This window comes from Helianthus annuus, chromosome 17 (assembly GCF_002127325.2).
Source record: "Helianthus annuus cultivar XRQ/B chromosome 17, HanXRQr2.0-SUNRISE, whole genome shotgun sequence".
Lineage (NCBI taxonomy): Eukaryota > Viridiplantae > Streptophyta > Magnoliopsida > Asterales > Asteraceae > Helianthus > Helianthus annuus.
In genome coordinates, this window is record NC_035449.2 from 51,389,846 (window position 1) to 51,416,301 (window position 26,456).

General features: G+C 32.0%; 1 long non-coding RNA gene across 2 annotated transcripts; it reads left to right on the forward strand.

The window, feature by feature from the left end:
• The first annotated feature begins 13,890 nt into the window (after positions 1-13,890).
• On the forward strand, positions 13,891-26,137 carry LOC110925816. 2 transcript variants are annotated; one of them, XR_002584752.2, is made up of 3 exons: positions 13,891-14,435; positions 14,577-14,712; positions 25,824-26,137. It is a non-coding gene; the product is annotated as an uncharacterized LOC110925816 (long non-coding RNA). The 2 variants fall into 2 exon arrangements; XR_002584753.2 differs by having other exon boundaries at positions 13,891-14,334.
• Positions 26,138-26,456: the final 319 nt, after the last annotated feature.

Consider the following 26,456-nt stretch of genomic DNA (forward strand, 5'->3'; position numbering starts at 1 on the left):
CCAATAACAGAGCTTTGATCATTTAAACATACCTTTGCCAATATTACAAGCTTTTACACTCTCAAACCTAATATTTATTTACTTAATTTAAATAACAAACATGGTTAATAATTTTAACACAACTAATTATACAGAAACTACAAGTGTCAAACAGCATACAAAGTTCATCCATTTGTTGACCCAAGTCAACAGATGTATCAACCACTATTTTATTTTGAAACATCTGTTTGCAATAACAGAGCTTTGATCATTTAAACAGACCTTTGCCAATATTACAAGCTTTTACACTCTCAAACATCAATATTCATTTATTAATTTAAATAACAAACATGATTAATAATTTTAACACAACTAATTATATAAAAAATACAATTGTCAAAACAGCAAATAGCATTCAATAAAATACAGGATCCTAATTCCTAATTAATTGGTGAAACAGTAGTCTCGATAAGCAAAGCTCCTTTCGGACCATTGTAGTTGTCAACATGTTGGAGGTATTTCAGAAGTTCGTTGCTCAGATCAACTTCAATCATATCCCTCCAGATGCTTGTTATCAGCCACTTGTTGTCTTCAATTATATTAGTCCTTCGGCGCCTATCTACGTAATCAACTACACGAGTATTATTGAAAACAAACACCTTCATCCAGCCTTCTTCTTCATATCTGAGCAAATCAGCAGTTAGCTTAGTAGACTTTCCAATAACAACCAAATGCAGCCTCTTTGCGATGGTCAAAAAATGCCCTTGGCAAGGATTGACTACAATACTCTCGGGAAAATGAAGCATTCTGAAAGTCTCACTCAGAACATCAAAAGCAACAATGTTCTTCTCACCTAGTGGATACCAATAATTTAAAACCATAAAATATATGGTTTTATCACCATAAACTCCTGTAGACCATGAATAACCACTTGAACCATAATTGTTTACGCTACCGAAATTTATTGTTCTCCATGACTCACGATGTCGTGAGTAAACACGAGCAGCAGTTACATTACGGTAACATCTGATGTTCAGCACTTTCAGATCATTGAACTGATCAAAATAAATTCCACCAGTATCAGAGTTTCGATGATGATTGTAATTGAAGTAGTCATCACACAAAACCTTATAGCGTCTGGGAGTTGGATTCCAAAGAATCAACTGACAGCAAATCCCTTCATTGCAAACTAACAACAAACCATTAAATGACGATAGAATACGTAAGTTGCTAGGGTGGACATTGTTAGGAAAACTTAAGGTTTTGCTTCTAACAACATCCAAAGTACCAGCAACTACGTCGTCAATGACAATTGACGTATCTTTAAAGGATAGTAGTTTCTTTTGTACTGAATCTCCACTTTAGAGAGCATGCATCATTTGAAATGCATGACTTGACAATTCGCTATAAAAATTCTTGGAAAGATATTTGAAACGGCCAATATCTTCTGCAGAGAGCCTTGTGAAAATCTCGTCAACAATCACTTGAAACCCAAATTTTTCCATTCTGCATAGAGCCTTGTGAAAATCTCATCAACAAACTTTTGAAGATGATTGAGTAGATGGATGAAAACGGTAATGATCAAAACCGATGCCCAATGTATTTTATATACCCAATGAAGGCGGTTATGACTAAAGAATATGATGCGACACTCGTTAGGCTTTTAATGAATTTACATGAGAAAAATATAAAACTAAACACGTTATTATAATTACAATTAACCTATTCATTTACCTATAAGACGCCTTTACCATAAGACAGGAGTGATAGAGTGACGTGCATTAATTGCAAAGTACATATCCCGAGGCATTTTGAATTTGAAATTACCGGCAATTTCAAAACCACTGCTATGGTATATGTTTGCTAAAGGAAACATCTCCTAAGTTATACTTTCTTGGCTATGGGCAGTAGTTTACACTCTTGAATGTGGGACAGACCTTTGACATTTAAATATAGAGTAGTAGTTTGAAATTAAATGTATTTTAACTCAGATAAAAAATCTCAGATAAAAAATTGACACACCAGCAATCATCATTTAGTCATAACTCAGATAAAAAATCTATTCATTTGGAATACAAAGATATTGCGAACATCTGTTAAAGCCTCTCCTGTTTCCAACAGTAGCAAGTCAAACAGATGTTGACAACAACAGATGTTAGCAATTGACAACAGTAGCAAGTCAAACAGCCGTTAGATCAGCAGATGATGATTTATTTTAGAGCAGATGTTCTCTATACACTAACAGAAATTGATACAATATCAACATAATCTAATTAAACTTAGAAACAACTTCACTTCTACATCAAAAGTACCAATCTGCAATAATCAGATGATATTAAAAATTACATAATAATACTTATTCAGCTTAAAATTACAACAAAACTTTAAAATCTAACAACACCACCAAGAAATTTACGAACCTAACAGCAAAAATTTAGTGCTTTTAGCTTAAAATTTAGTGCTTTTAGCTTTAAACTCCATCAAAGTATATCTTAGACAATCGCCATGAACTCCACGGAAGTACTCAGTGCATCAACATTAGGTTTCTAGAAACCTGATCTCTCGTGAACAGATCAAGATGCAGTACATGAAAACACTTCTTCAGCTGTTGAAGAGTAGCCCTGTCCTCATATACGTAATCCTTAACTTTGTTCATAAAGAGCTGCTTTAAACCAAACTTTATGCTTTTTTTAATATAAAAAAGGCAGGAAAGACCATTACTCTAGTAAGATAAAATCTTATCTTACAGCAGTAGTAGATCCTTTCTTGCGTTTTGTAGGAACTAATGCGGGTTCTACATCATCATCATCTGCCCAAAATCATATATATAATCATCATTTAAATGTACATTATTAATAACTTTATGCTTCTTTTCACGATAGAAGATAGATATCGTCCGTTCAAGTTGCAACTCTCCCATCAAAGAAGGTAACACATGCAACCTTTCACGATGTTGCAACAATTATACTGCAAGTTCGATATTGAAAGCTTGATGTGTGATGGGAAACTTCATTGAAACGACGATGTTGGAACAATGATACTGGAACGATAACATGTAAAGAGAATCATCAAACATTCAAACAAAGAAGTGTAATCGGAGAATAGCGGCTGAATCATGAGAAAGATGCATTTGAGAGAGAGAGAGAGACACGCTCACAGATATCGGCGAGAGAGATTTGAATGTGGAGCCAGATAATTATGTCTTATTTATAGGATTAGAATATATGATTTGAATTTTGAATTTTAAATGTGGAGCCAGAATTTTTAATTGGGAACTGGATTTGAGGGAGAGATGAAAGCGTGGAGCCATAATTTTGAACTGGGAACAGATATTTGAATTGGGAACAGAATTTTGAATTGGATTTGAGGCAGTGGTTTGATGGCAGGCCTTTAAAATATGAATGTGGGCCAACTTTGAATTTTAAAGTCTTTAAATATTAGGCTTTATGATATATTAATGACATAAGAAAAGCCTTGTTGGACATGCTCTCAAGCTGACACATCAGCAGCTTTTCTTATGTCACTTGGATTTCTTCTTTTATAGAAAGTATAGATAGATTTTCAAACACTTATTTTACTTTATTTTTTATTGATGTCAAATTATATTATAAAATAATTATACTTAATTAACTTATTGTTTTATTATTTAATAAATGTTATCTATCTACTATAATAAAAGAAACCAACTTTTGGACATTTGTCATTCATTGAAGGTATTCTCAAATCTATGCTTATCTTATATTAACTAAATAAATAATAAATTAATATTAAATCTTATCATACTTTAATAAAATATTATCCTGAAATCTAAATTGTTAATTTAATATATTTTTAAAACAAATACCTCTCTTTCCTACTTATCTTGTATTAAATATATAAGTAATAAATTAATATTAAATGTTATCTTAATTTATTAAAAATATAACTTTTTTATTATTTGGTATACAAAATTTATTTATTCAACTCGTGTAAAACACGGGGTTTTTAAAAACTTAACTTTTTTTATTATTTACTATACAAAGTTACATTTATATAACCCGTGTAATACACAAAGTTTTTAAAGATATAACTTTTTATCATCTGCTATGTAAAATTAGATTTATTCAACACACGTGTAATACACGGAGTTTTTTAGGATATATATTTTTTATTATTTGGTAGATTTTTCAACCCGACTATACATGGGTTTTTTAAAGATACGACATTTTTAGTATTTAATTTACAAAATTACATTTATTTAATCTGTGTAATACACATGGTTTTTAAAGATATAACTCTTTTTTAGATCTATTCAACACGTGTAATATACAGAGTTTTTAAGGGTGTAATTTTTTTTTATCATTTGGTAGATTTATTCAACCCGATTATACACGGGTTTTTTAAAGATACTACGTTTTTAGTATTTAGTATACAAAATTATATTTGTTTAATATGTGTAATACACATGGTTTTTTAAGATATAATTTTTTTATTATTTAATATATAAAATTACATTTATTCAACCCGTGTAATACACGGGGTTCTAACCTAGTTTTGTTATATTTCATTATTTAATAAATGTTATATTCCTACAATATGTATTTTAAAATATATATTGATAAACATAGTAAAACTCATGTCGATGGAGAGGTTTTTTATATAATATTACTAGGTTATAGACTCGTATACTACACCGGGTCAGATAAAAAAATGATACAATAGAAAAAATTTATAATAAATAATTACAATTACATGTAAAAATTAAAAATTACATAATGTTAAATTTACAACTTACAAATTTATTAACACAGATACAACTTATATATATCTAAAAACTTCTTTATAAGATGTCCAACTTGAAAGATTGTCGTTTCTATCAATAATTAACAGTTATTTATATCTACTTTTGACTTTCAAAAAAGTCATGTACAAACCATGTGAAAACACTGGTTATTTTAAAAACAAACCAACTTTAGATAACAATTGTCCATGAATTTTATTTATTTTCCTCGCGAAACATGTAGCAAGAGAAAATTGTCTTTTTTGTATCTAGTGTATAACAATGAGACGGAATAAATGATAAAATGTTAAATGAAAATATATACATATTTATCGAATTTTTTAGATTGTTATTTTTGAAATTGAATTTTTTTTAAATCTATATGTTTTTTATATAATCTAAACATATTATTAAATTCAATAGTAAACTTGTTCTTAAAGGAGGTACATAAAAAGATTTTAAATCATAAAACTAAAGTTATGGATAATAATGAAATTAGTTTGGAGATAATTTAAGCATGAATTTAAACTTGAAATTATATCAATTACCATAGGTATTGAATATTTGACTTATAAAAAAAAAAATGGTACTCATTATTAATCATGAAAGAATTATTTCTAAATTTATAATAAGTGATATTCATTATTAAAATAAAATATAAGTAAAAATTGTGAGATTAAAGGAGAGTTTCCCATATAAGATTAATTTGAATCATTATTATAAATTAGATTAGATTAGATAGATTCATATGCCTTAGCAACAATAAAAATACACCAACATGCCTTTGATTCTTTTTTTAATCAAAATTTTTTAATTGCAATATAGTTAATCATAGTAAAATAATTTCCATTTTTTAATAGGACATCTCTTTTGGGATGGAATAAATAAAGATTTTTTTACATGTATAATCTTTTTTATTGCATCATGATATATACTATAGGTAACATAAGATAAAACAGAAAAGTGTTTAACATCAAAAAAATATATATAAAAATCTCAAGTATGTTTATGATTTGTATGGAACAGGAGGTGGAGAAGAAAAAAGATATACATAATAATTAATCTTACTACAATTTATATCTGATAATATAAATAAAGTTAATATTATATATTATTAAATGCTAGAAGATTATATTAGAATATTAAGTAAAATACATGTAAAAATTGAGAGACTGAAGGAGAATCTGATACGTGTCATTAATTGAAATGTAACACCCCAAAATTTATTTATGTACATTTTTAAATGTGTGTTTATGTTATGTAAAATTAGAGTATGAATTTTTGATAAAATACTACAAATGGTAACTAGGAGGATGAACCTAGTTAGATTGCAAGCTAAAACTTTAACTTAAGAATTGGTTTCAGTCATTTTTAAATAAGTGATCATACTTGAGGGGCCAAATTTGATAGGATGGAAAGATAATTTCATAAAAGCAATTAAAACACAACACACACACATAAAAGATAATTTCCTTTCACCTGGAGCAAGAGAAGGAGAAAGGAAAACCCCTTCTTTCATGAAATTAAGAAATTGGAAAGGAAATCTTGGTCAAACTCAATGCATGAACACATAATACCAATTATCTAAGCTAGCCTAACAAGTGGTAAGTTACAATTTTCAATTTGGTTGATCTTGAGATGATGAGTATGTATGAAATTGAAAAATTTCTTAAGTATGTTAGTAACATATTGTTAATTGTTGGAGAATACATGATTAGAAACCATTGTGAGTGCCAATTTGAGTGAAAAGATATACTTATATGTTTTGATAGGAAACCTTCATAAATCATGAAGTGAGTTTTAAGAATGGATAATAAAATAGATGATTTTAGTTAGGACTATGATGTTAACTTGTCAATTAGATGAATGTTGTGTTAATGATTATTCGTTGTGATTAATTGATTAATTGGGAATTTATGCAAGAATAGGAAATAATGTTGGTATGTAAGAACATGAAAAACAACAATTTTTAAACAACAATGATTGTCGCACACCAAGTGTTCGACGAAATGCATTAGATGATAATTGTGTGAATAGGTGATATCTACTAGTGAAATTCATGATAGAATGCAAGTATGCGCTGTATATGGTGAGACGGATTCATGAGAACTTAAAGAAAAATGAAGTGTAAATGTAGGTGTGAAGAAAGAAGGTTCAAGCAACAAGAAGCCTTAAGGTTTGCAAGATTGAGGTACGTACTCGTTACGGTTAGAGTTTTTCATTCGTAATAACATCTATAGTTATAACACGAGGAAATAGAAATGTGGGTACTAGTTTTTGTCAAGTAGTTGATCCGATACAAACGGGTCAACAAACTAGAATGAAATATTTAATATGGTCAACTAGTTGATCTAGTATGAGCGGGTCAACGAACTAGAATGAAATGTTTAATATGGTCATACAGTTGATCCGGTACGAACGGGTCAACGAACTAGAATGAAATATTTAATATGGTCAAGGAGTTGATCTGGTACGAACGGGTCAATGAATTAGAATGAAATGTTTAATATGGTCACACAGTTGATCTAGTACGAATGGGTCAACGAATTAGAATGAAATGTTTAATATGGTCAAGTAGTTGATCTGGTACGAATGAGTCAACGAACTAGAATGAAATGTTTAATATGGTCATAAAGTTGATCCGGTACGAACGGGTCAACGAACTAGATTGAAATGTTTAATATGGTCAAGTAGTTGATCCGGTACGAATGAGTCAACAAACTAGAATGAAATGTTTAATATGGTCATAAAGTTGATCCGGTACGAACGGGTCAACGAACTAGAATGAAATGTTTAATATGGTCATAAGTTGATCTTGTACGGATGGGTCAACGAACTAGAATGAAATGTTTAATATGGTCATACAGTTGATCCGGTTCGAACAGGTCAACGAATTAGAATGAAATGGTTATAGTGGTCATATAGTTGATCCAGTATGAACGGGTCAACAGACTAGAATAAAACATGTAAAGAATGGTTAAGTATTTTATCCGTTGCAAATGGTTAAACGTTTACAGATTGACTATTATATGAATGATTATAAGGTTGAAACAAAGTGAACGAGCAAGTTAAGCTAATGTAATTGAAGGGGATATGAAAATGTAGATAATATGAGAACAAGAAAAGTTGTGGAATCATATTTGATGGAAGTTTGAATTCTATGATAGATGTTTTATATCAGTTTAGTGACGAATTGTTGTTATAAGTAAATCTTTGCTTTAGGTAGGATTGTTAGCTCGTACGAACACACATTCCACTTTGCCCTCAACGCGCTTCCGAAGTTAGCTTACGCAAACGGGTCAAAACAATTTGGTTATTATGTAATTAAAGTTTAGTTACTAAACTATATCAAGACTTGGTGTTTTATAATTTTATAAAGTGATGGAAGGTTTGTAACAAGTGGTTAAATGAATGTCTTGTAACTTTTGTTTAAATTTTCAAGTAATGCACAAAGTTTAATATTGGTCGTAAATTTTTATTGTTTAAGTCTTAGTATTTGACCGAATAAAATATGGGCATTTCATGAAACTTTTATTAAAAGTTAGATTAGATTAAATTTGATATTAATAAATCTTTTTGATTATATACATGTATGTATATTACATATTGGATTAATATATTTATATTCTATTAATAAGAACTTAGATATTTCTAATTGATATTAGATTTACATATTTATATTACTAGGTTAGAACCCCGTGTATTACACAGGTTGACTAATATAATTTTATATACTAAATAATAAAACAATATTATTACACGGGTTGAATAACTGTAATTTTATATATTAAATAATAAAAAGGTTATATATTTAAAAAAACCCCGTATATTACATGATTGAATATATCTAATTTAATATAGCAAATAATAAAAACAAATTATATTTAGAAAAACTAACGAATGTACTCGATACACACGATGGATAAGAGTGATTGCGGACATGGTTCTTCAAAAAAAGATACAATGGTTAAACACGTTATTCAAGAAGTAAATCAACAGTCATTTGAGTGATAAAAATTAAGTTATATCTTTAAAAGAACACGTGTATTACATGAGTTGAATGAGTCTAATTTTATACATCAAATTATATTGAAAGTTATATACAATTTGATTTATAAATTATGTAATAAAATTGATATAATATTTTTTTAATCATAAAAGTAAAAAGATTGCTATTATTCATATATCATCTAATAGAAATTTTTAATATTTTTCTTATAATAATCTAACTATATTAATAGTAGATTATCTATTTATTTATTATGATTATTATAAGATTGTAAAACAACATATGTATTAATCGTTCGAACTACTAGAAAACTACATTTTTCCTACAAAAATTTCCTACAAATTTTCCACAACTTATTTTTTGCTACAACTTTCTTACAGTTTTCCGACAAAAAAGAAAACAAAAAAAAAAAAAAAAAACCCAAAACTCTTCCACAAATTTCTGATAAAATTGCCAAACAATAAGTATTTATAGTAATTTCGTCGAAAATTTTATTACCTTTGCGACAAGATTCCTACAAAATAAATTAAAATTGCATATTATTTGTTAAGACAACAAAATAAGTAACTTAAAAAATAAAACTTCTAAATTTGCCAGAAATTTGTAGCAACTAGCTACATATTTGGGCCATTATTAGTTATTTTATTTTTAACTAATGAATTTTAATAAAATAAACAATTTAAAATATAAAATGCTAAATTTGCCAGAAATTTGTAGCAAATTGATCCGTTTGCTACAAAGTTCCAACAAAAAAGTTATTTATTTGTTATTTCTTAATTTTAGTAAAGTAAATAATTTAAAAAAATTAAAATGTTTCATTGGTCGAAAATTTATAGCAAATTGACCTTGTTTGCTTTCTGCCAAGAAAAAGTTATTTTATTTGTTGTGTTTTAATTTTAGTAAAGTAAATAATTAAAAAAAAGTAATATGTTTCATTTGTAGAACATTTGCACCTAATTGACCTTTTTGCTACAGTTTTCTCAAAAAAAAAAAAAAATAATTTTATTTGTTGTGTCTTAATTTTCGTAAAGTAAATAATTAAAAAAAATGTAAAAGTTTTCTTGTCGAAAATTTGTAGCAAATTGACCTTTTTTGCTACAGTTATTTTTTTTTAATAAGGGTGAGCATATAGAAATAACCAGACCGAGCCAGACTAGAGCTACCCAACCCCAAACCAAATTTAGGTACCAAAGGGGAACTAGGGACCAAACCAAGGACTGCATTCGGTTGTCGATTACTTTTAGTGTAGACTTTTACATAAAAGAGATCAAAATCAACGTTGAAGTTTCAGTCTCCTTCAATTGGTCCAGTAGGAAAATGATTTGAGCCTCAGTACTAGGTGGAAATCCAAATTCATGTACCTTTCAAGTGTAAATGAGCAACATCCTTTTCTGTTTCACCATGTGCATGCATTATACATGCATCTTATATGTACTTCAGAGTCAGTTTGCAAAATCATCTTTACTTCTTATGTAAAGTCGCCGTTAAAAAATAGTACGTACTTCATTTTTTTATTAGTTTCTATCGGTCCATGATGGTGTATGACCGAGACAGAACATGTTACATTAAAAACCAGAACCAATGATATAACAAACGCGCGTACACGCGTGGTTCGGTACGCGGTGTAGGGATTAGGGTTGGTTTTTCTGTCCTATTGGCTACAAACAATTTGGGATAACATGTGGAGTGGGAGGGGAAGATAATGCCCCCACCCTTGGACGTTTTGCGCCATTTGGCAGTACAGTCAGCATGTGGGCGTTATGGGGCATTATCTTAAAACCGGCGTAGTGGTATAATGCCCACAATGCCCCCAACCAATGATTATCCAATTATTATTATTTTTTTTCAAATTAAAACTAATAATATTTTATTAAATAAAAAAATTACATAGCTAAAAATAAAAATAAAAAAAAAACGAAAAAGCAAGAAAAAAAAACATAGAATCTAAAGTCTGTATTTGTCACGAAAAACTTCTTGGAATTGATGACAGGGCCGTCTTCGAAAACGTTCGAAAATCTTTAGGCCCTATGCGAACAGAAAATACGGGCCCCTTAAATATAAATTTTTAAAAAGAACATATACAATATATATATATATAGAAATATGAATTAATGTCATTTGAACCAACATCAATCATCATTTAATCATTTAATGTAACTTGAAAAAAATAGGCAATTAAGGTCATTTTCATTTAATAAATAGATAAGAAAGAAAAAGAAAAACAAAACTGAGGACGCCGGAACTAGAACCTGTGTCTCCATGTTATTAAAGAGACTTTCAAACCACTAAACCAAGTGCTTCAGGATGGTATTTTTCGATTCATTATGTATATATTCTAACTTTATAGTGTAAAACTAATAAAAAAATAAAAAAATTTGGGCCCCCGGTGGGTTTGGGCCCTGGGCCGTCGCCCATCCCGCACACCCTTCGTGCTGGCCCTGACTGATGACATTTCTGGTTTATATTGATCACTACTAGAAAACTACATTTTTTCCTACAAATTTCCCACAACTCATTTTTTGCTACAACTTTCCTATAGTTTTCCGACAAAAAAAGAAAAACAAAAAAAACCCCAAAACTCTTCCATAAATTTCTAACAAAATTGCCACACAATAAGTATTTGTAGTAATTTCGTCAAAAAATTTATTACCTTTGCGACAAAATTCCTACAAAATAAATTAAATTTTCATATTATTTGTTAATACAACAAAATAAATAATTTAAAAATTAAAACTTCTAAATTTGCCAGGAAAGCAACTAGCTACAAACTTACGACAATTATTAGATATTTTATTTTTAATTAATGAATCTTAATAAAATAAACAATTTAAAATATAAAATGTTAATTTTACCAGAAACTTGTAGCAAATTGACCCGTTTGCTACACATTTCCTACAAAAAAAAAAGTTATTTTATTTCTTATTTCTTAACTTTAGTAAAGTAAATAATTAAAAAAAAAAAACAAAATGTTTCATTTGTTGAAAATTTATAGCAAATTGACCTTGTTTGCTTTCTGAAAAAAAAAAGTTACTTTATTTGTTGTGTCTTAAGTTTAGTAAAGTAAATAGTTTAAAAAAAGTAAAATATTTCATTTGTAGAAAATTTGCAGCTAATTGACCTTTTTGCTATAGTTTCCCACAGAAAAAGTAATTTTATTTGTTGTGTCTTAATTTTCGTAAAGTAAATAACTTAAAAAAAGTAAAATGTTTTCTTGTCGAAAATTTGTAGCAAATTGACCTTTTTGCTACAATTTTCCGACAAAAAAATTATTTTATTTGTTGTGTCTTAATTTTAGTAAAGTAAATAATTTCAAAAAAGTAAAATGTTTCGTTTGTCGAAAATATGTAGCAAATTCACCCTGTTTGCTACAATTTTCCGGCAAAAAAAGTTGTTTTATTTGTTGTGTCTTAATTTTAGTAAAGTAAATAATTTAAAAAATGTTTGCTAGAAATTTCTAAAAAAAAGGTTGCTTTATTTGTCATTTCTTAATTTTAGTAAAGTAAATAATTTACAAAAAAATAAAACTTAATTTGTAGCAAATTTGTAGCAAGTTGCTACAAATTTCCCACAAAATAAAATTATTGTTTCATTATCTTTTTGTTATTTGTTAGTTTAGTTTAACAAATATATCAAATAACTTAAATGTTAAAGTTGTAGATGTGTGTTTGTTTGTTTACTATCTTATAATATACCATACCATTCTACACATCCATACCATACCATATGATATAGTATACTACACTAGACTATACTAGTACAATACGATCCTATACTACACTTTACGATACGATCCTATACTACATATTCTATATGATACGATACAATACTACACTATAGTACATATCTTTTACGATATGAAACGATACGATACAATATACTATACCATGCCATGCGATGCCATGCCTATACCATATCATACCACACTACCCATCCATATCATAACATATTACCCATCTATACCACACCATACCATACTACCCATCCATACCATACCATGCCATAATATATGGGCTTGTGCTACCGATACCTCGATGATATGTATCACGCGACTCAAACCAACCCCGAGCCTACTAATGGGCCTTCAACACAACAACACCCTGAGCTTTCTACTGGGTCGTCCACCCAGGGCATTCCCCTGGCCTACTGATGGGCCTTCTACCCAAACCAATCCCGAGCCTAGCTCTATACCTACCCCACCCGAACCTGACCTTAACTCCTTGCAACCCGTTTCTACATGAGGCCCCACTAACATCTTGTCAAATGCACCTGATGATTAAAGATGACACACCACATTATATTAGGGATGAGCCCGATACCGGTACCGAAAATCGCCAAATATGGGTATCGGTACCGAAATTGCTCAGTAGAGTATAGTACGATACCGGATCCGGAACTATACTAGTATTTGAATGTAAAATTCGGCAAACTACCGGTAGCGGATCGAACCGAAAGTACTAGTACTGCCAATAATTCAATATGGGAAATTGGGTACCGGTTCATACTACTAATGCTCATCCCTACGTTATACCATATTAGACTATATTATATTTAGACTATTTATACAACACGATTCTATGCGATTCGATACGATATGGTAACAATAATAATACAAGGCTAATGGCGTTTTCTGTTTTGTAGGTTGGTGTGTTTTTATGTACACGTATGTATGTGTGTGCGGATGTGTATATGTATGTATGTACGTGTGTGTGTTTTGATATACGCGTAGTAACATAATTATTTGTTTTTCAAGCTCAATCTCGAATTGGGCTTGGCTCATCTATTATTTTTTATAATTTACATGAACTTAACTATAAGTGTATTTTTTTATAATCTGTTTATAACATAATATATCTATATATACTTTAGTTAATTTATATATAGATAATTATTACCATATAAATATATAGTTAATATATTAAATAACTATATAAATAATTGGCTTGTTTAGGCTCATGAGCTAGCTCGAACTCAATAGTGAAGCTTAGGCTCATTTATTAAACACGTTTATACTCGTGCTCAAGCTCATTCAAGCTCAACTTCTTAGATGTCTTTTTCAAGCCATTCAGGAGTAAGCTGAGGTCGTTTACACCATATATATATATGCATATGCCCCTATGTGTATGTGCATATTGAAACACATAAAAATAAGAGTAAATTACAAGTTTTGTCCTTTATGTTTGTAGCAAATTGCAGACAATGTCCTTTGTCTTCAAAATTGACTGGTTTTGTACTTAATGTTTCAAAATCTTACACGTTTTGTCCTTTAAGCCAAACCCAGTTAGAAATTTCAGTTATTTTGGATCCTACAATTTTAATCATTATTGAAAAAAACACTAAACTTTCGTTGTTTCAGTTTCAGGTATTTGTGGCCAGTGCGAACTGTTTCTTATCTTGAAATATATATGTTGTGACCCGTATCAGTTTTTTTATAGTTGTTTCGACATGCATGAAGATGTGGGTTTTACTTTAAAAAATCCTTCATTTTTGGGTAATGACATACAACGGGTGTGAAAGGAAGTAAAAGAGGAAGCTTTCAAAAGCATGGACCCTACACTTCTATGACCCTAACGCGTCTTTCTTTTGCAAGGTATGATAACTGAACGTGCCACTTATTTTTATGGATTATGATTGTATTATAGAGATAAGAGAGGAGATATCATAGAAGATGGTAGTGAAACTTTGCTTATGGTAAGTTTTCCCTTAATTTTTCAACTCGGTGCGCATAGTTGATTTTTTTTCGATTATATCATTAGTTAACTAAAACTTAAGTAGTTTTAACTAAATAAAAGTAATGACCTTTAGTTATTGTTTTTGTCACCACCTATGTAGGTAAACAAGTCACTGTACAGTCATTTTTTGAACAAAGAGAGGCGTGAATCTAAATAGTAGCATTGCCACAAGATAAACAGAGGTTACTCGAACACCATCTTCCACAACTATGGGTTATACCCGACAGTCGCATGAGGTATCGTTTTATAATTGTTATTTTAGATATCTTTAAGATTGACGCTTTAGGATTTATATAGGATTCTTTATGTATGTGTATGTATATGTGTATATATACGTGTGTGTATGTATATCTATGTGTGTTTGTATTTGTAAATGTTTTTAGGATTTTTTTCTCGCAAACATTTTTTTGGGTCACCTTGTTAGCCTTTATTTGACTTCCCTGCAATTAACCAAGACATTTGTTGGTATGGTGCTTTAATTTGGTGTTACAGTGCTAGGATCATTGTGTAGGTGGGTTTAAATATGTTCTTTTATTTACAATTACGCTTTCACCATACACCTAAAGGAATAAAGCTTGTTGTTGAAGAAGTGTTTCCGGTGGGATAGAAATCTGTCAACATCTTGTAGGACACAATGGGTTATAGGTTTGGGTTGAACCTGAAATATTTAGTGCTAGATCGAATGGGTTGAGTTAGATCGAGTATCATTACATTTTTTGTTTCGTCCTTTTATTTGTGGTGGGTTTTTTTAACCGAATCCTGAATAACCCAAACCCAACTAATGGAATAAAGATATGGGTCGCTATTTAGATATCGCTAAGATTTTTTAGATCGACCCATTAAGTTAACATGTGTCCATTAATAGGTTACAGTTTTTATGTTAATATGTACAATTTATTCTTTTCTAGCTCCAAAAATTTCAAGTGGGGTTTGAAAAAGAACGTGAATGAGATGCAACATGGAAATCGAAGGTGGAAAAATGATGAAAACATTAGGATAAGAGTAAAAAGCTATTGTTTTGTATACATTGAAATGTTAACGATCGTATTAGTTTTTAATTATGATTAGGATTTCTTGGTATTTATATTTTATGATTTAAACAGCTTTTTATGAATCATATGGAAATTTTTAGAGTTAAATGCCACTTTAGTCCCTGTGATTTGGGCCATTTTGCCAGTTTAGTCCAAATGTTTCATTTTTCGCCTATGGATCCAAAAAAGTTTCACCATTGCCATTTTAGACCACTGGGTTAATTTCATCCATTTTTTATTATTAACGAGAAGGGCAATACGGTCATTTTATTTGTAATTATGTTTACTAGAAGGGAAATTCGGCCATATAAAATGACCGTATTTCCCTTCTCGTTAACAGAAAAATGGATGAAGTTAACCAAGTGGATTAAATGGCAACAATGAAACATTTTTGGACCCATAGACGAAAAATGAAACCTTTGGACTAAACTGGCAAAATGACCCACACCACAGAGACTGAAATGGCATTTAACTCAAATTTTTATGTAGAAAAGTTTTGGTTATTCTAATTATTTTGCTATTTTATCATTTTTTATAAATTTTTGTAATTTTGTAGCAATATTAAAATCACTTATATTTCTTAAAATGTTGCAAATTTGTCGAACCAAATTGTAGCAAATTTTGTCGAAACAATTTGTAGCAAATTTGTCGAAACAATTTGTAGCAAATTTGTCGAAACAATTTGTAGCAAATTCGTCGAAATGAGTTGTGGCAAAATTTTCGAAAACATTTGTAGCAAATTTGTCAAAACATTTTGTAGCAAATTCGTAAAAACGAGCCGTGGCAAATTCGTCAGAACAAGTTGTAGCAAATTTGCCGAAACCAATTGTGGCAAATTTGTCGAAGTATTAGTGCTTTTATTTTTATTGTTGTTAAAAATAGATAAAACATAAAATTATAAAAATAAATAATAAATTAAAATGTTAGATTTTGTCACAAAGTTGTCAAAACGTTGTGCGTAAAAGTTTAAAAAGGGTTTGTCGGAATTTTGTAGCAAATTTTGCGTCAAAATATTTTTGTTGGAATTTTGTAGCAAATTTTGTCATATTTTTGTTGCTAGCTCACTTTTTGACAAGTTTATTTCACACCAACTTTTTTCTCGGAAATTGTGGGTAACGCCAGTTTTCTACAGATTTACTATAAATTTAGTTGTCACAAAAGTGGCTGTTTTCTAGTAGTGAAACTTGGTTACGTCTTTAAAGTGATTTTCCTAATTTGAAATTATAAACTTATCTTTACTATAAAATACTGTATCTAATTTATAAACATAAAACTCTACATTTTAAATAAAATAAAGGTATGTGATATCCTTTTATCTTTTTAATTGTTAAGTTAACAATTTAAATTTGAGAATGATATTTAGGAAAGAGAGACGGGAAAACCTAAAAGTTGATGCCTACAATAAATGACACGTGTCACATATTGATTTACTTTATTATATAGTACTAGGTGGACACCCATCCGATGGACGCGGGTACATCGTAAACATTGAATATAAGTAGATAGATATAGATTATATCAATAATAACTTAGACATTGATAATATTATATCGCTTGATATTTTACAAAATTAATATGATATATCTATTCTATATAATAAAAGAAACCACTTTAGAGACACTTGTCATCATATTAGGCCATTTCTTATAGATAATTATTATTTTAATTTAATCTATTCTAATTAATTATAGATAACCCTCCTACTAAATATTATTTAATTTAATATCTTATATTATAGATAACCCTCATACTAAATATTATTAGTTTAATATGTTATGGATAATTATTATTTAGTTTAATGTCCTTCTCATTCATAATATTATTTATTTGAATTAATTATATTTGAATGCTTTGTTTAGTTTGGTATCAAGTAAATTTTACGGAACTTAAAATAAAATTAACTAATATTATTTATCATTTATACATTTACGGAGTTTTAAATAAAGGGTTAAATTTATTGAGACTTCGTTAACAAATTTTACAACAACAGAACAATCTATTTTTATCAGGAAAACCAAACTTTGTATTAATATATTAAATATTTTTATTTTCACTATACAAAATTAAATTTACTCGACCCATGTAACACATGAGGTTTTTTAAAATATAACTTTTTATTATTTGATATATAAAATTAGATTTATTCAATTCGTACAATACAAGAGGTTTTTTAAGGATATATATTTTTTATTATTTAGTACAGAAAATTACATTTATTCATACCGTGTAATGCGTATATCTTTAAAGATGTAATTTTTTTTATTGTTTGGTATATAAAATTACATTTATTCAACCCGTGTAATAAATAAGGTTTTTTAAAGAAGTATTATTTTATTATTTGGTAAACAGTATTACATTTATTCAACCCGTGTAATACACGTGGTTTTAAAGATATAACTTTTTTATTTGGTATATAAAATTACATTTATTCAACCGTACAATATTGTTCTTATAGATATTAGACATAACTTTTTATTATTTAATATATAAGATTATATTTATTCAACCCGTACAATAAATGAGGTTTTAAAGATATATTGTTTTATTATTTAGTATATAAAATTGATTTATTCAACCCCGTGTAATACACGGGGTTATAACCTAGTGTTACTATATATTAATAAATATATTCGATATCAGATTAATATATTTATATTATAGTAACAATTAGATATTGATAATAATATTATTAATAAATTGAAGGAGAAAATGTCATGAGACATTTAATGGAATCCTTTATTAGAATTTAGATAATAATAGAATTTAGCCTAGCTGTAATGCGGTTAGTTTCGATTGAGTTAAAGACAACAAAATGTATATTTGTTATAGTGATTGCTAGTATTAAAGATGCAAAATTTATAATCAATGACTAAACATACTTAAACATATAGCCTGTTGGGGAAATTTCAGAAACCGGACGATCAGAGAGGCGTGTAATCACTCTCATATCAAATTATTTCGGTGGTTCACCCGAATAATTTAATCGGATACAACTCTGATTTCGAGAAATTGAACCTGAGTATGTGTTTTTGCGTGAATTCACGAACCAGAGAAAAATTGTGACCAAAAACTGAAAAAACGAATTTTGAGGGTTTCTTGCAGATAACTGCCTCTAGCAGTTATTTTCGAATTTTAGTAAATTGCATTAAAACTGCCTTGAAATTTTGTCTGAAAATTTATCATAAATTTTCACAAATTTTATTTTCTAAGGCATTTTTTACAAAGCAATAAAATTTAGCTCGACCCCAGCCAGGGGCTCTGCCCCTTGGACCCCGCTAGGGGCTGCCGCCCCTTGGACACTGTTCCCAGGGGCGCTGCCCCCGGACCCCCGCCAAGGGGGCGCTGCCCCCTTGGAACCCCCGTAGAGTACGGGCTCCGCTCGTACACTTCGAATAATAATAACTCAAACAAGCGTGCACTCCCTCACCTCCTAACTTGCTTGATGTGTATTATTATTCGCTTTGATCACCAAGTCAATCCCGATTACACTAAAATATCTAACATCCCTCCCCCATTTTAGCGTAATCCTTGATTAACTTAAACAAGTTCACAACAATCAAACTTATGCATAAATGAAATATCGCGATGATTGAATTTCACATTAGTATATTACACATTCCAAATATTCGAATATAGGGGTGTCGCTAAGGATTGAACCCTTTCTATTCAGTGAATACATGAAGATAATATACACACAAGTTTACATACCCTAATGTTCTTTCTTGACACTATTTTTACTAGCCTGTGTCCCATCCTTCAATGAACATATCAAAGCCAAGTCCTAGCTTCTTGAAGCGGCTAAACTTCATGCTCATATAGGTAGCTCTTTATTCTTGCACCTGCATATGCAATTTTTCAAAGAACTATTAAGAAGAAAACCTTCAACCTCCTTTAACTTGCAGGTCTGAACACATACCTTGGGATGATGCTACTAATGTGTTCCAATTTCTAGATGTTAAGCTTTCCACATTGAATTCAGCACCTAACGTCATATTAGGTGGGAATTGGGTATCTTAACACGAGAAATCTCAGGTGGACTTTAATCCCATCCCTACAGCCGCCTTGTGCACAAGATCTCTACATAACTCTTTGGTTAAGTGGTCGGCTAAATTCTGTTGAGTTCTCACAAACTCCAACGATATCACCCCTTGCGTAATGAGCTCACGAATCATGCTGTGTCTAACACCTAAGTGTCTAGACTTCCCATTATACACTTGGCTATAGGCCTTAGCCAAGGTAGCAGCACTATCACATCTAATAGATATTGGTGATATAGGTTTAGGCCACAATGGAATCTCATAAATCAAGTTTCTTAGCTACCCAGCTTCTTTGCCAGCTGCGGCTAATGCTACAAACTCAGACTCCATTGTCGAATCAGTTATGCAAGTATGTTTCTTAGATGCCCAAGATATGGCACCTCCTCCGAGCAGAAAAGTCCATCCACTCGTGGAAGAATGATTTCCTTGTTTTTAATCCAGCTTGCATCCGAATAACCTTCTAAAACCGAAGGAAACCCGGTATACATCAAACCATATTTTATGGTTCCTTTCAAGTACCTAAATACTCGATTCATTGCTTGCCAATGACTTGCACCTGGATTGCTAGTATACCTACTAAGCTTTCCAACAGCATAAGCTATATCCGGTCTAGTGCTAATCATGGCATACCTGAGGGATCCAATGGCCCTTGAATATTCAAGTTGGCTTACAGCTACACCTTCATTAGGTGACAGCTTAAAAGCAGGATCCATTGGAGTGCTAACAGGAGAACTATCATGAAAATTGAACTTTTTCAATATCTTCTCAATATAATGAGATTGAGAGATAGATATGCCATTGTTCTCCCGTTTGATCCTTATACCAAGGATCACTTCCGCCTCCCCAAGTCTTTCATATCAAAACAAGACGACAAAAATTTCTTTGTTTCATCAACTTGATCCTGGTCAGTACCGAAGATCAACATGTCATCTACATATAGACAAATTATGACTCCTCTCCTAGAATCATCAAATTTGCTATATACACACTTGTCTGCTTGGTTTAATACAAAACCATTATACAAAACCACTTCATCAAACTTTTGATGCCACTTTTTTGGTGCTTGCTTTAAGCCATATAATGACTTAACTAGCTTACACACCTTATGCTCATTGCCAGGCATAACAAAACCCTCTGGTTGTTTCATATATATCTCCTCATCCAAATCACCATTCAGGAAAGCAGTTTTCACATCCATTTGATGAATTACAAGATTGTGTATTGCAGCCAAGGCAACCAACAATCTAATAGTGGATATTCTTGCTACAGGAGCATATGTATCAAAGTAGTCAATTCCTTCCTTTTGTCTAAAGCCTTGGATAACCAATCGGGCTTTAAACTTTTCAATTGAACCATCTACTTTCATCTTCTTCTTGAAGATCCATTTACAACCAAGTGATTTACACCCAGGGGGTAGATCAGACAGTTTCCAAGTGTTATTCTGTATAATAGAGTCCATCTCATCATTTATAGCTTCTTTCCAGAAAGCTACATCTCGAGATGCCATGGCTTCACTATAGGTTTTAGGATCTTCCTCAATATTGAAGCAATATTGATATTGAATTTTAATTTCATCTCTAGATCCTTCAACCAAATATAGCTAAAAATCATCACCAAATGATTTAGCTTTTCTTGCTCTACCACTCCTCCTAAGTTCCGGAGGAGTATCAATCACTTGATCAGCCACGTGAGAGTTACTAGAGCTTGGAACAATGTCTCTAGGCCTAGGCATTGAAGAGAATCTATTCTCATCATACTCTGCAGTTCTTGCCTCAATAACCGTATGCACTGACACGTAGTCATTTGGTTCTATAACATAGAACTTGTGAGCAAATGAATGCTCCGCATACCCAATGAAAATGCAGTCAATACCTCTTTCCCCTATGTTCCTTATTTTAGGATCAGTGAGCCTCACCACGGCTCTACAACCCCAAACTCTCAGCTTATACAGCTCAGGTGGTTTTTTATACCAAAGCTCAAAAGGGGTGTTCTTGTTCCTTTTACTTGGAACCCTATTTAGCAAATAGCAGGCTGTCAACATCGCCTCACCCCAAAAGCCCTCACTTAGGCCCGAATAGGACAACATGGTATTAACCATTTCCTTTAATGTCCTATTTTCCCTTTCCGCCACACCATTTTGTTCCGGTGTGTAGGGAGTTGTGGTATGGTGTATTATTCCAGTAGATTGGAAATACACCGGATCAAAATACTCACCACCTCTGTCCGTATGTAGGGTTTTGATCAACCCACTCCGATGAAGCTCCACTTCTTGTTTATAAATCTTAAACTTTTCAAGAGCTTCATCCTTAGCATGCAACAAACAAACGTAACAAAATCTAGTAGCATCATCTATAAATGTTACTACATATTTTTTATTACCTAGAGATGGTGTAGCATGAAAATCACATAGATCACTATGTATCAAATCTAACACTTTAGTTTCCCTATGAACATGTTGCATGAAAGGCTTTTTGGTTATCTTATTCAACTTGCAAATATGGCATTTATCATTGTTTATGTTAATAGGCGGAATTAAGCTCATTTTAGACATTTCTTTAACTCTTTTATAATGTACATGTCCTAGTCTAGCATGCCACAATTCCGATTCAGTCAAGTTGTTTCTACTACTAGTTGAAGCTATGCAGTTTGCATTACTAGTTGAAGGTACATCATTGACATTACTAGTTGAAGCAACACAAACAGATTCATTCATAAACGAGACATCAACATTCAACATAAACATACCATTACATAGATAACCAAAACCAACAAAGGTACCATATCTTGACAAGATATACTTGTCACTTTCCAATACTTGTTTGTACCCACAATTATTCAACACAATGCCAGTTAACAGATTCTTTCGAATCCCGGGCGCATACAAAACATTGTTCAAAAGTAAAGTTTTTCCAGAAGTAAACACAAGATTCACAGTTCCTATTCCCTTGATTGGTTCAGTTTAGGGATGGTAATCAAACCCGAACCCGCTGGGTAAACCCGAAACCCGACACATTTGGGACGGGTTTGGGGTCGGTTAATCGGGTTTGGGACGGGTTTGGGAATAGCTTTGATTTTTTTCGTGGGTTTGGGACGGGTTTGGGATTTAGTTATATACCCGTTTACCCGACCCAATTACCCGATAAAGTGTACCCGTTTACCCGATTGTATACCCGATATAATTTCTTTTATATTATTAAATATGTATATATATGATACATCCATTTTTTACACATATAGGTATTCAATTCCGTATACATTGCAGTTATTTGATATATATTTTTATAATACCAATACAAAATGTAACCGGTTAATAGTTATCCGATAGATACCCAATGGGTTTTGAGATGAGTATACCCAACGATTAATCTTTTTAAATTAACGGGTTTACCCGAAACCCGCGGGTATACCCGATACCCGATGGGTATTTACCCGCTAGAACCCGACGGGTTTTGGGACGGGTTTGGGACAAGCACATCTAACCGGGTTTGGGTTTGGGATTACCTAAACCCGTCCCAAACCCGACCCATTGCCATCCCTAGTTCAGTTGCAACGTTCCCCATCTTTATGCCGTCTTCGATAGGTTGAAAGTCTTTAAACCAACGAAGATCCTTGCATACATGACTTGTTGCACCCGAATCAACCCACCAAGCAATGTCATCACCCTGCACATAAAATGCCTCAGAAATTAGTGACACATAATTCTGAACCGAATTATTAAATTGTACTAATTTCTGACATTGCTTGCCCGGGTCCTTGGACCCGCTAGAACCAGCCTCTTGCTTGTCCTTTGAACCAGACTTCTTGTTTTTCTTCATCAACTTACAGTCCTTCTTAAAGTGACCAACCTTACCACATTTCCAGCAAGGGTAATTTGGCTTTTTGTTTGAACCCGAATTGTTGTTTCCTTGAATCTTGCGTTTCCCTTTGAACTTACTGTTTCCTTTGGACGATTCACCCGTTTCAACCATGTTCACAGAACTTGATCCAGCCCGTTTCTTATCATCATTGACCAACACATTTTCCTGTGCTCTCAAGCCTTCTTCAATTCTGAAGTGGCTTCCAAGTTCAACCAAAGTTAACTCTCCTTTCTGATGTTTCAGATTATGTTTAACATCTCTCCAGGAAGTAGGTAACTTGTCAATGATACTCGAAACAGAGATGGATTCATCCATCTTCATATCATGTTAGGCAAACTGCCCCAGAATTCGTAGCAATTCATGACATTGTTCTATCACAGGCCGTTCATCAACCATTTTGTAATTATTGAAATTACTGACAAGAAACTTCTTACTAGAAGAATCTTCTGACATGTATTTGGCTTCCAACGTGTCCCACAGTAACTTTGCAGTTTCAACATTTTGATAAATATCAAATAAGGGATCAGACATACCGTTCAGGATGTGGCCAAGACAGATATAATTGTCGTTCTCCCACTTTGACATCTTCCTGATTTGCTCCAGATTTCCCTCCTCCTGTATCTCCGGGATTGGAGTAGTCAACACATACACAACCTTCAACGAAGTCAGAAGAAAATGCATCTTCTTCTGCCATCTACGGAAGTCCACCCCTTCGAACTTCTCCAGTTTGTTCTCCTTGATTATCTTATCCTTCATCGATCCGCTTGCCATCTTCACAGAAAATAATTTGATCTTTGTTGGGGAAATTTCAGAAACCGGACGATCAGAGAGGCGTGTTATCACTCTCAGATCAAATTATTTCGGTGGTTCACCCGAATAATTTAATCGGATACAACTCTGATTTCGAGAAATTGAACCTGAGTATGTGTTTTTGCGTGAATTCACGAACCAGAGAAAAATTTTGACCAAAAACTGAAAAAACGAATTTTGGGGGTTTCTTGCAGATAACTGCCTCTGGCAGTTATTTTCGAGTTTTAGTAAATTGCATTAAAACTGCCTTGAAATTTTGTCTCATAAATTTTCACAAATTTTATTTTCTAAGGGTTTTTTTATAAAGCAATAAAATTTAGCTCGACCCCAGCCAGGGGCTCTGCCCCTTGGACCCCGCCAGGGGCTGCCGCCCCTTGGACCCTGCTCCCAGGGGCGCTGCCCCCTTGGAACCCCGTTAGAGTACGGGCTCCGCCCGTACACTTCGAATAATAATAACTCATACAAGCGTGCACTCCCACACCTCCTAACTTGCTTGATGTGTAGTATTATTCGCTTTGATCACCAAGTCAATCCCGATTACACTAAAATATCTAACATAGCCTATTATTAATTTTAACTACGTCGTTAGCTTACACGTATCGTGCATACAACACGTTTATTTCCGTATGAAGCTCTGTTTGTTTCTCGCGTATCTTGGAGACACGCTCGATAAGCTCGTCAAGAGTCTGGGTGATGATCCTATGATCCAACTCAAAAACCTCATCCAAAACAAGGTTTAGCCGTTCGAAAACATCCATCAGTTCGTCGGAAGTAGACATTGGCAACCAATAAGTTAAGAAAGAAAATGTAAACAACTTTTATCAATAATTTAGGAAAAAAATTCAACCAAAAACTAATTTAATGGTGTTACAAAGAGGCTCGTATATAGATTCTAGATTCGTAATCATTGCCATTTTTTCGGATGAGCAACAACTAATCTCATGAAAGACCCAAAAGTTATTGTTAACACAACATGAAATCTTTTTTCGCTAACGATAAAAATGATAAAATAAAATAATCTATCTTCAACCAAAACGAACTACCAATAACATGATCAATCAGGTGAAACAATAAAATCTTACTTCACATTCATCCAAACCAGCAGTACACAAAGGTTCTGGCGGGGTAAAAAGAAGCCACGACAACCCACAATACAGAGTCATAAATCTCGGTCTCTCGGACAAACAACACTAGTTCATCGTCATTGATAACCAAATGAAAAATATTCTGAACTAGTAATTAACCTTTATTTACGGATGAACAATAGTTCATCTTTATTAAAACCAAAACACAAAGAACATAAATAAACCATTAAATCCCATCCGTGGAAAATAAAAGCCTCCACTACAAGAACAGGGCGCCTTTAGCGGCGACAGCTGTGACGGGTGGTCCGTAGGACAACCCTTAAAAGGATTAATACGACGCACATTCTATCCTTTATTCGGTTAATTGCTTGAATTTGGTAACCACTTTATGATTGATTATGCATGTGTTAAAGTTACCAAGATGTAGATTGATTTGGTAACCACTTTATAATTGCTTGAATTTGGTAACCACTTTATAATTGCTTGAATTTGGTAACCACTTTATGATTGATTATTCGGGTATGAAGGAATGCTAGAAGTTGCTGGAGTCAAAGAGTGAAAGAATGAAGAGTTAGTGAAGTATTGGAAAAGAAAGCAAAGCACAGCGCCGTAAGCTACGCCACCAGGCCGTAGCTTACGGCCCCCATCTCATGCCAAAAGGAGCCGCCGTAGACATATTGAGCTTGGAAAACATCATCTTTTTATCTTATCTCTATCTAGTTTTTGTTGGTGAACTTGGTGAACTTGGTAAACAATATTTGTTTCTACATTTTTCATGATGATGTTTGTTAAAGCCATGTGTGGCTAAAAACTTTATGGTCATCCTAGGTGGAAGGTTTGTGAAACTATTGTGCTTATTTTATATTTCTAGAATGATAAATTAATTTGTGTTTTGTTTATCATGGTGTGTTCTTGTTTGGTTGTAAGTTGTTGATTTTTACAATTATTCTACTTTGAAACCATACGTTCTTGGTGCCGTTGGCAATCGAGATATCATGGGTAAAATTAGGGTCGGGTAAGGGTCAATTGGTCATCGGGTAACAACCTCACGTTCTAGGAATCTGAGTAGTTAGTTCCCTTTTATCACAACAAATAATTTCACATGAACTATGTCTATGTAGTTCTTTCTAGTAAATGATAGCACAATTGTTGAAGCAAAC